We start from the raw sequence: 15878 nt of genomic DNA, 5'->3' as shown, positions 1-15878 counted from the left end.
GCCACAACTAAATAAAACAACAGAAAATGTCAGAATGCGTCACACAAATCATTTATCACGTCCTATATATCACCTGTCACCACAGAAGCTATTAGCAGAACTCTGCTGACATAGCTTATACTGATTATCAACTACTTTCTGAGTCCTAAAGCTAAAGTTTATACTTTGTCTATGGAGTTAGAGATGGGAATCTACACATTATATTTCCCCATTTCTAGCTGGATTCCTGAAAAGTGTTGTCAAGGAAAGCCTGAGAGGGAGAATAAGAAGCAAAAGGGAAGGACAAGGGGCTCTTCCTGTTTGCCTGCTGTTACTGTCAGTGACCTTCCCCCTACGCCCAGAATGGTATCTTGCTCTGGTGGTGAGAGTCAGTTACCACGTTCCCAGAACCAGCTCCATCAATCCCTACCAAAGGCACCTAGTGGACAGTGCCCCCACCCCAGAGGGCTCAGAAGCAGATGTACAGAGCAATCTCCAGTACTGTGGGCAACCCATACCAGCCAGCCAGTATCTCTTTCTCAGATGTTTCAGGCTATACCACAAAGCTCCCTGATACGGGCTTGATACGCTCCATGAGACGAGTAACCCTCTGTCTCTGAGATCTGTGTCAGAGTTCTGGAGGACCTTTTTCCAAGTCCCGAAGGAACCTAATATTACCTAATAGGAAGTACAGCTATCAACTCCACACTACTTTTCTGAGTTCCACAGCATCACCTGGGCTGGTAATGCTCTATCTTCTATTGTCCAGGTCCAGACCTATGAGGCCCACTGTGAGAGCTTCTAGGTTATGAAAACCCCAATCTCTTCCCTTTGTTCCCACAATCTTAGGGGTGAAAGTCTCTCTGGTAATTCATACTTCTGAGTACCTCCGTGTTCCCTTTTCACTTTTTCAGCCCTCTAATACCTGTTCAAGAATTCCCTATAGTAATTACTCTTGGTGGATTTTTCTTTTCTGGACTAGATCTTGACAGATACAGGACTTGGTACCAAGAGTGCTGCCAACAGAGAGAGATAAAATCCCAGGGTCTCTGGGATTCGCTTAGGTATGTCCATGGCCTTAACACACTGCTGAACACCTGTTGAATGGGGGATGGGCTCATAATAACATCACAATTAGTTAACTTTCTACTCAGTGTTGATTGTGATGAAGTGCCCTATTGAAGCAAGGGTGTGGGGGACCAAGGGAGGGCTGTGATGTTGCCTAGAAGGATCTCAAAGACTGAGGGGTAGAATGGGTGTACTAAATTCTAATGGAGATTTTGCACAATGAGGCTGAAGGCTCTAGGTCTCAGCTCAGATTGCTGATAATAGTAGACTTAAAAAAAAAATCTCTCCTTTAGCCACAGAGCCAACTTCAGAGAAAAACAAAATTTAACTGTGGAGTTTCAGAATCACAGCGTAAGCTGAATACCGAGATTTGCCAAGACTGTAGTGGGAAATCTGATTGAGACAAAACAAAACAAAACTTTGACCTTGATAATGGGAGTTCCAGGTGGACTGAATTGGTTCTGAGTGTCTAGATCCTCCCAAGTGCCCCTGACGCTCCTCTGCCAGAGAAGGTGCCTAGCCACCTTGTCTGAGAAGCCTAGCCACCTCTAGCTAGAGACCCTGTAATCATCTCAGCTGGGGAAATTATCCCACTAGGGCATGTCTAAGGTTCTTTCCTCTGAAGTGAGAGGAAAGAACTTCTACTCTAAAATAATGGCAGTAGTTTACTAATTTATATTGACAAAAGAAAGGAAACAAACCATATTAATAGCAGAAAAGATGAAGACGTTACAGAGATAAAGATATATTTAATATGATAAAATTCAGCAGGAGTTTGTATCTACTTAACAAATAGCTTTGAAATATATAAAGTGAACACCAACAGAACAAAAAGGAGAAATAGAAAAATTCAAACTCTACTTGTAGGTATGAACATACTTTCTTTCAGCAACAAATACATCAGACCAAAAAAATAAAATAAAAAGAGTAAGTAGAAGATTTAAGCAAACTTAATCAAATTAACCTAATTGAAACAGGCTTCCCAGGTGGCCCTAGTGGTAAGAACCCACTTGCCAATGCAGAAGACTTAGAGACGTGGTTCAATCCCTGGGTCGGGAAGATCTCCTGGAGGAGGGCATGGCAACCCACTGCAGTATTCTTGCCTGGAGAATCCCAATGAACAGAGAAGACTGGCAGGCTAGAGGCCATAGGGTTGCAAAGAGTCACACATGACTGAAGCAACTTAGCACACAAGCACGTACATGACAGTTATCAAAATAGACAATATCTACAGTCATAAAGGAAGTCTTAACAAATGCTAAAAATAAAAACTTCATAACATTCCTTGCTTGCAGAATTAAAATTGTAAAAAGAAGAAAAAAAAAAAACTAGAAAACAGTCATTTGCTTCAAAGTTAAAGAACAGCCAAGATCCAAACATGGTTTAAATGTATAACTGAAAATATTTTGGTCTGAATGAAAATATAACATATTACACTTGTAGAATGGAGTTAAAGCAAAAGCTTAGATGAAAATTTCTGGCTTTGGGGATACATAGTAGGAAAGGAAAAAGACTAAAAATACTTTGTATAAGATATAATGTCACAAAACTTGAAAGATAACAGCTAATCAATCTTTCAGTTCAGTTAACAGCAGAATTAAAAATTAGAGTACCAAAGACATAAAAAACAAACACTGAAAAGAAAATTAAAGCCAAGTTCCTTGTAAAGAACTGACAAACACCTACCAATGATGATCAAGAACTACACTGGAGAATCAAACTGGGGTCTCCTGCGTTGCAGGTAGATTCTTTACCAGCTGAACTACCAGGGAAGCCCACCTTCTCACAGGACATAAGAAATAATGAACATATAAACAACTTTATATCGATAAATTTGAAAATTTTAGCAATATGGGAAAATTCCTTGAAAAACCACACTAACAAAAGTAACAAGAAAACTAAATGGTTCTATATTAACTGGAGGTTGGATCTACAGTAAAAATATACATTAAAAATAATATATCTTTTCACAAAACCCCTAGTACAGTGGATTCTTCCAACGGTTTTTGGCGGTAGTACAAATGCCTGAATAGTAATAAATCAGAGATTATCCTTAACAAGTTTTATTAATAAAGCTTCAGTTGCTTCAACAATAGTAACCTGAGAGCAGATGTTTGACTCTGGTGGAATTACAAATGTCTGTGCTATGATAATAATACCAATACACTTGTATTTAACTCACCTGTTTCACGTACACAAGTAGGTTGATCTTGAAGAGTTACTATCGAGTTTTCTAAACTAGGCACAGGTGACTGTATTTATACTGGCTATTTCAGTTGTGATTTCTTTACTAAATAAGCCAAACCTAATATGAAGATAATTATGCAAGGCTGAAAGCAAAAGATAAAACATCTGGATATTAAAAAGTAAAGAAAGTAGTCAATGCAAACATTATAAAAATAAATCATATTAAAAGATGACAAGGTATTGACAGTAATAAAAAGGTATAAATCAAGTAGAGAAACATCCAATATGATAAAAAAAAAAAACAGGGACCATTCCACAGTGTTTTATATGCACACAGCAGCATAGCTTCAAAACATACAAAGCATATGTTGAGAGATGAGGGATCATGAAGCAAGAGTTGAGAGATCAAAAAAAAAGAAAAATCCAGGATCATACTTGAAGAAGTTTACCAAGAGTAAAATGCAAAAATTGTAAAGACTTAGAAGAATTAAACAACATTGATCAAATTGACCTTGATACATATAAAATGTTATACTCAAAAACTGTAGAATACACATTATTTTTAAATGCATGTGGCACATTTACCAAGATTGATGATATCCAAAGCCACAAAGCATCTACACAAACCTTAAAACACACAAATTGCACAGCGGATGCCCTTCCAATTTCCACTCTGACACGTAAAGATCTTGCACCCCCATTCTCACAAAAAGAAAAAAACTAAACTGAAAAGCCATGAGTTTTCTTCACTTCAGTTCAGTTCAGTTCAGTAGCCCAGTCGTGTCCGACTCTTTGCGACCACATGAACTGCAGCACGCCAGGCCTCCCTGTCCATCACCAACTCCCGGAGTCCAACCAAACCCATGTCCATTGCATTGGTGATGCCATCCAACCATCTCATTTTCTGTCGTCCCCTTCTCCTTCTGCCTTCAATCTTTCCCTGCATCAGGGTCTTTTCAAATGAGTGAATTCTTTGTGTCAGGTAGCCAAAGGATTGGAGTTTCACTTCAACATCAGTCCTTCCAATGTATATTCAGGACTGATCTCCTTTAGGATGGACTGGCTGGATCTCCTTGCAGTCCAAGGGACTTTCAAGTCTTCTCCAAAACCATAGTTCAAAAGCATCAATTCTTCAGCACTCAACTTTCTTTATAGTCCAACTCTCACATCCATACATGACTACTGGAAATCCATAACCTTGATGAGACAGGCCTTTGTTGGCAAAGTAATGTCTTTGCTTTTTAATATGCTGTCTAGGTTGGTCATAACTTTCCTTCCAAGGAGTAAGCATCTTTTAATTTCATGGTTGCAATCACCATCTGCAGTGATTTTGGAGCCCAGAAAATTAAAGTCAGCCACTGTTTCCACTGTTTCCCCATCTATTTCCCATGAAATGATGGGACCAGATATCATGATCTTGGTTTTCTGAATGTTGAGCTTCAAGCCAACTTTTTCACTCTCCTCTTTCATTTTCATCAAGAGGCTCTTTAGTTCTTCACTTTCTGCCATAAGGGTGGTGTCATCTGCATATCTGAGGTTATTGATATTTCTCCTGGCAATCTTGATTCCAGCTTGTGCTTCCTCCAGCCCAGAGTTTCTCACGATGTACTCTGCATATAAGTTAAATAAGCAGGGTGACAATATACAGCCTTGACGTACGCCTTTTCCTGTTTGGAACCAGTCTGTTGTTCCATGTCCAGTTCTAACTGTTGGTTCCTGACCTGCATACAGATTTCTCAAGAGGCAGGTCAGGTGGTCTGGTATTCCCATCTCTTTCAGAATTTTCCAGTTTGTTATGATCCACACAAAGGCTTTGGCATAGTCAATAAAGCAGAAATAGATGTTTTTCTGGAACTCTCTTGCTTTTTCAGTGATCCAGCAGATGTTGGCAATTTGATCTCTAGTTCCTCTGACTTTTCCAGCTTGAACATCTGGAAGTTCACAGTTCACGTACTGTTGAAGGCTGGCTTGGAGAATTTTGAGCATTACTTTGCTAGCGTGTGAGATGATTGCAATTGTGTGGTAATTTGAGCATTCTTTGGCATTGCCTTTCTTTGGGATTGGAATGAAAACTGACCTTTTCCAGTCCTGTGGCCACTGCTGAGTTTTCCAAACTTGCTGGCATATGGAGTGCAGCACTTTCACAGCATCATCTGTCAGGATTTGCAATAGCTCAACTGGAATTCCATCACCTCCACTAGCTTTGTTTGTAGTGATGCTCTCTAAGGCCCACTTGACTTCACATTCCAGAATGTCTGGCTCTAGATGAGTGATCACACCATCATGATTATCTGGATCATGAAGATCTTTTCTGTACAGTTCTTCTGTGTATTCTTGCCACCTCTTCTTAATATCTTCTGCTTCTGTTAGGTACATACCATTTCTATCCTTTACTGAGCCCATCTTTGCATGAAATGTTCCTTTGGTATCTCTAATTTTCTTGAAGAGATCTCTAGTCTTTCCCATTCTGTTGTTTTCCTCTATTTCTTTGCATTGATCGCTGAGGAAGGCTTTCTTATTTCTCCTTGCTATTCTTTGGAAGTCTGCATTCAGATGCTTATACCTTTTCTCCTCTGCTTTTCACTTCTCTTCTTTTCACAGCTATTTGTAAGGCTTCCTCAGACAGCCGTTTTGCTTTTTTGCATTTCTTTTTCTTGGGGATGGTCTTGATCCCTGTCTCCTGTACAATGTCACAAACCTCCGTCCATAGTTCATCAGGCACTCTATCAGATCTAGTCCCTTAAATCTATTTCTCACTTCCACTGTATAATCATTAGGGATTTGATTTAGGTCATACCTGAATGGTCTAGTGGTTTTCCCTACTTTCTTCAATTTAAGTCTGAATTTGGCAATAAGGAGTTCATGATCTGAGCCACAGTCAGCTCCTGGTCTTGTTTTTGCTGACTGTATAGAGCTTCTCCATCTTTGGCTGCAAAGAATATAATCAATCAGATTTCAGTGTTGACCATCTGGTGATGTCCATGTGTAGAGTCTTCTCTTGTGTTGTTGGAAGAGGGTACTTGCTATTACCAGTGTGTTCTCTTTGCAAAACCCTATCAGCCTTTGCCCTGCTTCATTCTGTACTAAAAGGCCAAATTTGCCTGTTACTCCAGGTGTTTCTTGACTTCCTACTTTTGCATTCCAGTCCCCTATAATGAAAAGGACATATTTTTGGGTGTTCTAAAACTATTAACAATAGACAGATCAATAGGCCAGAACAGAAAGACTAGAAATAGACCCACACAGTATGGCAACAGATTTTTGACAAAGGTAAATCACTGGAGAAAGGGTAGCCATTTTGTATGCAGTGCTGGAACAACCGAATGGAAAACAAAAGAACTTAATTTCATATCTTCCATCACATACAAAAAATAGTGTAAAATAGACCACAGACCAATATGTAAAGCTGAAAACTATAAAGCTTCTGTAAGTAAACACAGGAGAAATCTTTTAAACTGGGAGCTGAAAGTTAAGCAAAAATTTCTTAGATGAAATTCATGAAAGAACAAAATGCTAAGTTGAACTTCATCATACCTACAAGCTTCTTTTTAAAATATTTTATTAAGAGAATTAAGAGACAAGACACAGACTGGGGTAAAATATTTTTTTAATGTATATTTGCTAAAGGACTATTCAAAATATATATTTTCAAAAAAGCTCAAAACTCAGTAAGAAACAAATCCTCAAGAAACAGGCAAGAGATCTGAACATATACTTCACCAAAGAAGATACATGGAAGGCTAATAAGCACAGAAAAAGATGCTCAACCTCACTAGTAATAGGAAAATACAAAATTAGCCACAACGTATATCACTACACAATTAGAATGGCTAAAATTTAAAAGACTGACCATACCAACCGATGGTAAAGATACAGAGGGATTAGAATTCTTACAATATACTGCTGATGGAAATGTAGAATGGTACAACCACTTTGGAAAACAGTTCTGCGGTTTCTTAAAAAGTTAAACATTCAACTACTATATATCCAGTCATCCCACTCTCAAGTTTTTACCCAAGAGAAAAGAAAGCCCAGGTTCATACAAAGATATAAACATGGAGGCTCACAGCAACTTCATTTGTTTAATAGTCTTAAAGTGGAAACGAAAATAATGTCCACCTATTGACTGGAAAACAGATAGCAAATCATGGTGGTTTCAGGGAAGTACACATATATAAAAATTTAGCTAGTTATGTTACAGAAATCACAAGTCTGTGTGCCCAACACACAGTGAGGCCCATCAATACTGAACATTAGAGTTTGGAACAGAGAAAATTTCATTACAGATTCATACAAAGAGATAGGTGGCTCATGCACTAAGAAACTCAAAGTTAATGAAAGCTTCCAGCAAGTCCATGTAAAAGCCAAAGGTGAGGGATGGGTGTGGTTAGTTATTGCAGACTTCTTGGTGTCAGATACTTTGCTCTTGAAGTCTGGTCATGGTCAGGTAATGATGTTCCTGTAAATCTCTACCAGGTGAATGTTCTTCTCTGTCCTGAGCAGAAAGGGCAAAGTCCCAAGGCACCACTTTCACCCTCCAAGGTCCCAGCCCTGGCTAAGAGGAGGCAGATCTCAGTTGGCAGTTCCTTTAGGGCCAGATACCCACATCCTACCCACTGGTCATGCCTGAGGGAGCCAGGCATCCAGTTCAACTGGCCCTCAGTCTCCTCAGACCGCCCAAACGGGGAGACCAGGTCTCACAGACCATGACCAGACAGATGGCCACCATTATTAGGTCACAGACACCGGGATCGGGGCAGAGGTTCACCACTGCCTCAAGGCCTGGACCGAGGCTAGTGGAGGGCCTTAATGAGGGTTCTGGAGCCCTGCAGGACATAGGGCCCAGTCTGTTCCCTGGGCCCTCCAGCTCATCTGCTGGCCCAAGGCTTGGGTGAGCTGGGGGCCCTCCAGAAGGCGTGGTTCTGCCTCTTACCTCACTGTCCACCTGATGACCACCATACCACCTACCCTGGACTGAATCACTCTCCCCAATGGTCCCTCACTGAGATACCAGTGGGCAGGGCCCACTGAGAACCCCAAGCAATGGCTGAGCAAGACCTGATGCCTTAGTTACAGGGTGCAGAGTAGTGAGGCACAGCAATGGCTGCCTGCTAGGAGCTGTGCTCATTCTGCTCTGTTGCAGTTACACAATGTATGTGTAGTTTGCTATAGAATAAATAAACTGCAATAAAGCTATTTTATTAAAATAAAATTTAAAGGGGTGAAAAATTATACTGTATTAAACTATTAGCACTCTGTTTCACACACACACACACAAACATACATACACACACCCTATTTACTCTTTACTGCAGGAGTTTAGCAAAAATGCAGTTAACACCCTCTTAGACTTCCTCACGGAAACAGACTTACATTATGTCCCTTTTAGGAACAGCCAGCAGCTGGCTGTAGTAAAATTTTATCAGCCCATGGTGGGAACAGGTTACTGAAAATTTAGTTTTGCCTATTTGTTCAGGACCAATACCAAGACGTGAAACAGGCTTGATCTCTCAACTTCCATAGCCTCTTCCAGAACGCTGACCCTCTAAGCTTCTCTCTTCCAAACTAAATTCCCTTCGCCACAGCGTACCCTTTCGCTGCTGTCGCTTCCCTACACCTCCTCACTCCTCCCCTCCACACTGCTTCAGTTGCCTGCTCAGTTCCCTCTTGTCACTCTACCTTTTTTCCTGTACTTCTCCCTCTGGCCAGCTTCCAGACCCTGGAACCCCAGCCCCACTTCCTTATAACGGACTAGCACTGAGGAGCCGCCCCTTTTCTCAGGGCCAGGGCGGCGGCCCCCCCAACCCAGAAAGCTGGGTTCCGGCCTTGGAAGAGGGTTTGCTTCGGAAGCAGATTTGCATACTCAAGACCCCATCACCCACCTTCCCAAGACCAGAGAACTGCGCTGTAGCTCTCCGAAAGGCCGCATGATGGAGAGCGGTGTGGGCAACGTGCCTGCGACTGCGCCCTCCTGCGGCTCAGGCTGCAGGTGCTCCTGGCCCGCCCGCAGGCTCCGCGCAAATCCGGCCCAACTGGAACCCAGGCTCGTCCAAAGTGGGGCTCCCCCAACGTCCCCTGCGCACGTGGAGCCTTCGAGGGTGGCTCAGCTGCACCCGCGATATTCGTCTACAGCCTAAGAAGCTCTTGGTTTCCAGAAACCTACAGGGAGCAGGGTGGATCCCTTCATCCCGGATAACTGCTACTATCATGGTTACGTGAAAGGGCTCCCAATTCTGGTTGTCCAGCATTGGGGAGCCTTTCGAGGGATGCCACAGATAAATGACCTCACTTACGAAATTGAGCCCTGAAGCACTTTACCACATTTGAACACCAGATGTGTTAGATAAGATAGTAACAAGGGTCAGTTTTCATGAAATGCAGCTTCGAGGAAGAAATAACTATGTCAGAAGCTGGAGTTCAAGGCAGAGTTTAAAACTGCCACAGTGCCACAAAACTGCCATTCCCTTGGCTGCTGGACTCACTGGCCCTTTGTGGAGTGTGCTTATGGTGGTGGACAATTACAGTTTCAAGTAGTCAAATGTCTCCAGGGCCACAGAAGATATATTAAATGTGCCTAATGTAACAGATCCAATCTGTCTGCTCTGTCTTCACGTTTCTGTAATTGGGACTGAGATTTGGAACCACAGGAATTTTATTAATGTCGACCAAGACATGAGTCAACTTCTTGACAGCTTCAAGTCAACAGAAGTATTCATCTATACCCCCGTTTGCCACGTTTCTGGGCATCTGTTTGTGTGCGAGGACTTTTCTAATGCATTTAAGCTGGCTTGAATCTCAGGGATATGCTACCACCATTTTGGGCTGCTGCTGCTGCTGCTAAGTCACTTCAGTCGTGTCCGACTCTGTGTGACCCCACAGACGGCAGCCAACCAGGCTCCCCCGTCCCTGGGATTCTCCAGGCAAGAACACTGGAGTAGGTTGCCATTTCCTTCTCCAATGTGTGAAAGTGAAAAGTGAAAGTGAAGTCGCTCAGTCGTGTCCGACTAGTAGCGACTCCATGGACTGCAGCCCACCAGGCTCCCCTGTCCATGCGATTTTCTAGGCAAGAGTACTGGAGTGGCTTGCCATTGCCTTTGGGCTAACAGTTTATAAATGCCTCAAAGGTAAATCAATTGCTTTCATTTTGCAGTGGTCACTGTTCAACAAGGGTCACAATCTTGGTATGTCTCATACATAGGACTTCTGTTTATGAGAAAAACCAGTGCATCACTAATGCCTATAATACAAATACCAGTGCTTCTGGCAACTGCTGCTATGGAAGTTACTTTAACCTCATTAATCACAAGGGACTCTGTGTGATGAATACACCAGCTTCTCAGAACAGCACCCATCAGAATAATGTCATAACAAAGAAGGGGAAGTTGAAAAAGTATGCTGTGACTGTGGATCAAATGTCAGTGCAGAAAGGATCCTTGTGTACTTCTTGTAGATTGAAACCTTGGGCAGGCTGCTTTTGGATCTTGCAATGTAAAATGTAAGTTTGCTTCTCTTAGAATGCTCTGTAGAGCACAAGCATGTAACCTGCCTGAGTGGTACAATGGAAGTTCAAGGTGACGCCCTGACAATTTCTATGTGCAGGATGGGATGCCTTGTGGTGACAGCATCTACTGTTATCACAAAATGTGGAACAACCACAATAAACAAGGTCAATACGTTTTTGATCAAACAGCAAGGAGTGCCCTCTGAGTTGATACAAAACAATTAACGCACAAGGGGATAGTTGAGGCAAATATGGTGTGGAAATTCAACATACAAGATGTCTTCCTTCAAATGTTTTGTGTGAAAGAGTAGAGCGTGAATATATAAACAATTCCCAATCTAAAGTAACACAATGCCATAATTCGGATAACACTGTTAAAGGTATCAAGTATTGGGAAGCCAGCTCCCACTTTGGGAAGGATATAGTTGATATTGGAGAAGTAAAAGATGGCACCCTGTGTGCTCTAGGCAAGGTATGTATAAGGAGGAGCTGTGTCAGTTATTTGACCCTCAACTCTGTAAATTAGAGAAATGCCATTAAAAGAGGAGTATGCAATGATGAAAAACATTGCAACTATTGATTGGAGTATGCTCCTCCCTATTGTGACCTTACAGGCTATGGAGAATGCAAAATAATGAAGCTTGTACATAATGACAGAAGAGTACATTTTCATAACTGCAATGTAGAGAAAAACCTCAAACAAGACACAAAAAAGCATTAACAAAGGAGGAGACTGACAAACTATGTTAACATTAGAAACACTTGATCATTTCTCAGTTCAGTTCAGTTGCTCAGTCGTGTCCGACTCTTTGTGACCCCATGGACTGCAGCACACCAACTCCCGGAGTTTACCCAAACTCATGTCCATTGAGTCGGTGATGCCATCCAACCATCTCATCCTCTGTTGTCCCCTTCTCCTCCTGCCCTCAATCTTTCCCAGCATCAGGGTCTTTTCAAATGGATAAGCTCTTCGCATCAGATGGCCAAAGGATTGGTGTTTCAGCTTCAACATCAGTCCTTCCAATGAACACCCAGGACTGATTTCCTTTAGGATGGACTGGTTGGATCTTCTTGCAGTCCAAGGGACTCTCAAGAGTCTTCTCCAACACCACAGTTCAAAAGCATCAATTCTTCAGTGCTCAGCTTTCTTTATAGTCCAACTGTCAGATCCATACATGACCAGTGGAAAAACAATAGCCTTGACTAGACAGACCTTTTGTTGACAAAGTAATGTCTCTGCTTTTTAATATGCTGTCTAGGTTGGTCATAACTTTCCATTAAAAGGAGCAAGCATCTTTTAATTTCATGGCTGCAATCACCATCTGCAGTGATTTTGGAGCCCCCCAAAATAAAGTCAGCCACTGTTTCCACTGTTTCCCCATCTATTTGCCATGAAGTGATGGAACCAGATGCCATGATCTGAATGTTGAACTTTAAACCAACTTTTTCACTCTTCTCTTTCACTTTCATCAAGAGGCTCTTTAGTTCTTCTCCACTTTCTGCCATCAGGGTGGTGTCATCTGCATATCTGAGGTTATTGATATTTCTCCCGGCAATCTTGATTCCAGTTTGGTTTCTTCCAGCCCAGTGTTTCTCATGATCATTTTTAGGTCACCACTAAAGGGTAAGAAGGCAAGCCAGAGTGGACTTACACTCTGGCTTTAAAGATACATTTAAAAACAATACATGTAAGGACTCTTGTCCATACATACAAAGGACTCTTCTGACTCTGAGAGACAGACAAAACATACTTCACAAAAATGGACACACTTCACAAAAAAGAATATTCAAATAGTCAACAGTCACAGGAAAGAATGCTTAATTAACATCACTAAATCACCAGGAAATACAAATTTCAGCCTCAACAAGATACATAAGATGGGTGGTAATGGTGCTGTTCAGTCACCTAGTCATCTTTGACTCTTTGTGACCCCGTGGACTGCTGCAAGCCAGGCCTCTCTGTCCCTCACTGTCTCCCAAAGTTGGCTTTTCACATCAAGTGGTCAAAGTATTAGAGCTTCAGCTTCAGCTTCAGTTCTTCTAACGAATATTCAGGCTTGATTTCCTTTAAGATTGTTTGGTTTAATCTCTTTACTGTCCAAGGGACTTTCAAGAGTCTTCTCCAGCACCACAGTTCAAAAGCATCAATTCTTTGGCACTCAACCTTCTTTATGGTCCAACTCTCACATACATACACAACCACAGGAAAAACCATAGTTTTGAATATAATATGGACCTTTAAAAGTGATGTCTCTGCTTTTTAATATGCTATCTAGGTGTCTTTTAATTTCATGGCTGCAGTCACCATCTGCAGTGATTTTGGGGGTAGCTTTTAATATATACAGAATAAACAGATACGTGTGTATTCGTTCATGTCACACACACACACACATTTTTTTTTCGCCATGCCATGCAGCATGCAGGATCTTACTTCCAGAACCAGGGATCGAACCCATGCCCCCTGTAATGGCAGCAGAGTCTTAACCACCAGGCCACCAGAGAAGTCCCAGTATATATCTATTTCTTAACTCTATCAGCTAAAAAAGCCCAGAAGCCATGGCACCTCAGTAGAAAATGAACACACCTAGCACACAGATCGTGACTTCCAAATATATTCTCTATTAAAAAGGAGGGATCCTTAGAGAAATGGCTGACTCTAGGGTTTTTGAGATGAACTTGGGGTATCTTATTGTGCCAAAACATAAAAGAAGATACTCAAGGAACAACAGGATTATGTCAAAAGGACCACAGGAATCAGTTTGAACCGGTTCCCATTGGCCCAATCTGGCACAATTTGAGCATCAATATAAATTAACGATAGTGAAGAAATACAACACATTGAACAAATGCGATTCCAGGCGTCTATAGTGATATAAACAAATAAATACTGGGGTGAGGTGGGCAGGGGGTGCGGGTGCAGCTCTTATTTATAACAGAAAGCCAAGTAATAATCACAGAAAGAAAGAAATTAGAAAACCACCGTTTGGCACCCCTAATAGTAATAAATGATTCAGGTAAGAATGATCAATGAAAGCTGCCGGAGGGTAAAAGTTTTTAGGAATAACATGGTATTTACAGAGCCTCAAACTACTCCCCACCTTGGGCTGCAAGGAGATCCAACCAGTCCATTCTAAAGATCAATCCTGGGTGTTCACTGGAAGGACTGATGCTAAAGCTGAAACTCCAATACTTTGGCCACCTCATGGGAAGGGTTGACTCACTGGAAAAGACTCTGATGCTGGGAGGGATTGGGGGCAGGAGGAGAAGGGGACGACAGAGAATGAGATGGCTGGATGGCATCACTGATTCGATGGACATGAGTTTGAGTGAACTCTGGGAGTTGGTGATGGACAGGGAGGCCTGGCATGCTGTGATTCATGGGGTCGCAAAGAGTCGGACACGACTGAGCGACTGAACTGAACTGAAACTACTCCCCCACCCCCTACACCCACCTCATGATACTTAAAATTACAAAAAGAAAAATTGTTACTTTACAGTGGAGTACCTGACACACACTACCTTAACCAAGTATTCCAAAGTTAACATCACCAGCAATGGAACAAATAGACAGCTCATGCCTCCATAAGCATCTTTTCCATGGTATTCCTAACAAAAGTACATGAGGTCAATTTAATTATGAAAACATATCAAACAAACCCAAACTAAGAGACATTCAACAAAATAACTGTCCAAAACTCTTTAAATATCAAGTCATGAAAAACAAGGAAGATTAAGAGCTGTTCCAGATTAAAGCAGACTAGAGAGACAGGACAACCAAATCTAATGTACAATTCAGGATATTCTTTTGCTGACATTCTTGGCACCACTGCTGCTGCTAAGTCACTTCAGTCGTGTCCGACTCTGTGAGACCCCATAGATGGAGGCCCACCAGGCTCCCCCATCCCTGGGATTCTCCAGGCAAGAACACTGGAGTTGGTTGCCATTTCCTTCTCCAATGCATGAAAGTGAAAAGTGAAAGTGAAGTCGCTCAGTCCTGTCTGACCCTTAGTGACCCCACGGACTGCAGCCTACCAGGCTCCTCCATCCATGGGATTTCCTTGGCAAGAGTACTGGAGTGGCTTGCCATTGCCTTCTCCTGCTGCTAAGTCACTTCAGTCGTGTCCGACTCTGTGTGACCCCAAAGACGGAAGCCCACCAGGCTCCCCTGTCCCTGGGATTCTCCAGGCAAGAACATTGCAGTGGGTTGCCATTTCCTTCTCCTGTGAAAGTGGAAAATGAAAAGTGAAAGTGAAGTTGCTCAGTCGTGTCCGACCCTTAGCGACCCCATGGACTGCAGCCTACCAGGCTCCTCCATCCATGGGATTTTCTAGGCAAGAGTACTAGAGTGGCTTGCCATTGCCTTCTCTGGCCTTCTCCTAGCAAGACCTAAAAAAGACCTACAGATTAGATAATGGTATACTACTGGTTTAATTTTGATAATTGTGCCAAGACTATGTAGGAGAATGTCCTTGATCTTAGGAAATGTACACTAAAATTCTCAGGGGAAATGGGTATCATGACTGCAGCTGTCTCTCAATTCAAAATAAGAGGTGTATATATGTATTATACATATGCATACACACTCACAGGTCTTCCCTGGTGGCTCAGTGGTAAAGAATCCACCTGCCAATGCAGGAGACGCAGCTTTCAACCCTGGGTCTGGAAGATCCCCCGGAGAAGGAAATGGCAACCCAATCCAGTACTCTTGTCTGGAAAGTCCCATGGATGTAGGAGCCTGGTGGGCTACAGTCCATGGGACTGCAAAAGAGTTGGTCATGACAAAGCGACTAAACAATAATATACACATTCGCACATATACAGAGAGAGAGACAGCCAGTGACAGCAGGAGTTGGAGACAGGGAGAGAGACAAAGAACAAAGAATAAACATGGAAAATGTTAATATACGGGGAATTTGGGCAAAAGGTATATATGGAGGAATTATTTGTACTATTTGTACAATTATTTGTAACTTTCCTATAAGTCTGAAATTATGTCAAAATTAAAAAATCTTACACAATTCAGAAAATTAGATATTAAAGCAAAAATCAAAGATAAGAAATTATTCAACCACTTAAAATAATAAAACACCATTTTTTTGCTATTTTGCACTAAAAATGTACACTACAATACTTAGTGTTAGCG

This window comes from Moschus berezovskii, chromosome 9, assembly GCF_049115385.1.
Source record: "Moschus berezovskii isolate FMDL1 chromosome 9, NW_MosBer_1.0, whole genome shotgun sequence".
Taxonomy (NCBI): domain Eukaryota; kingdom Metazoa; phylum Chordata; class Mammalia; order Artiodactyla; family Moschidae; genus Moschus; species Moschus berezovskii.
Note: the sequence above shows the minus strand (reverse complement) of the source record.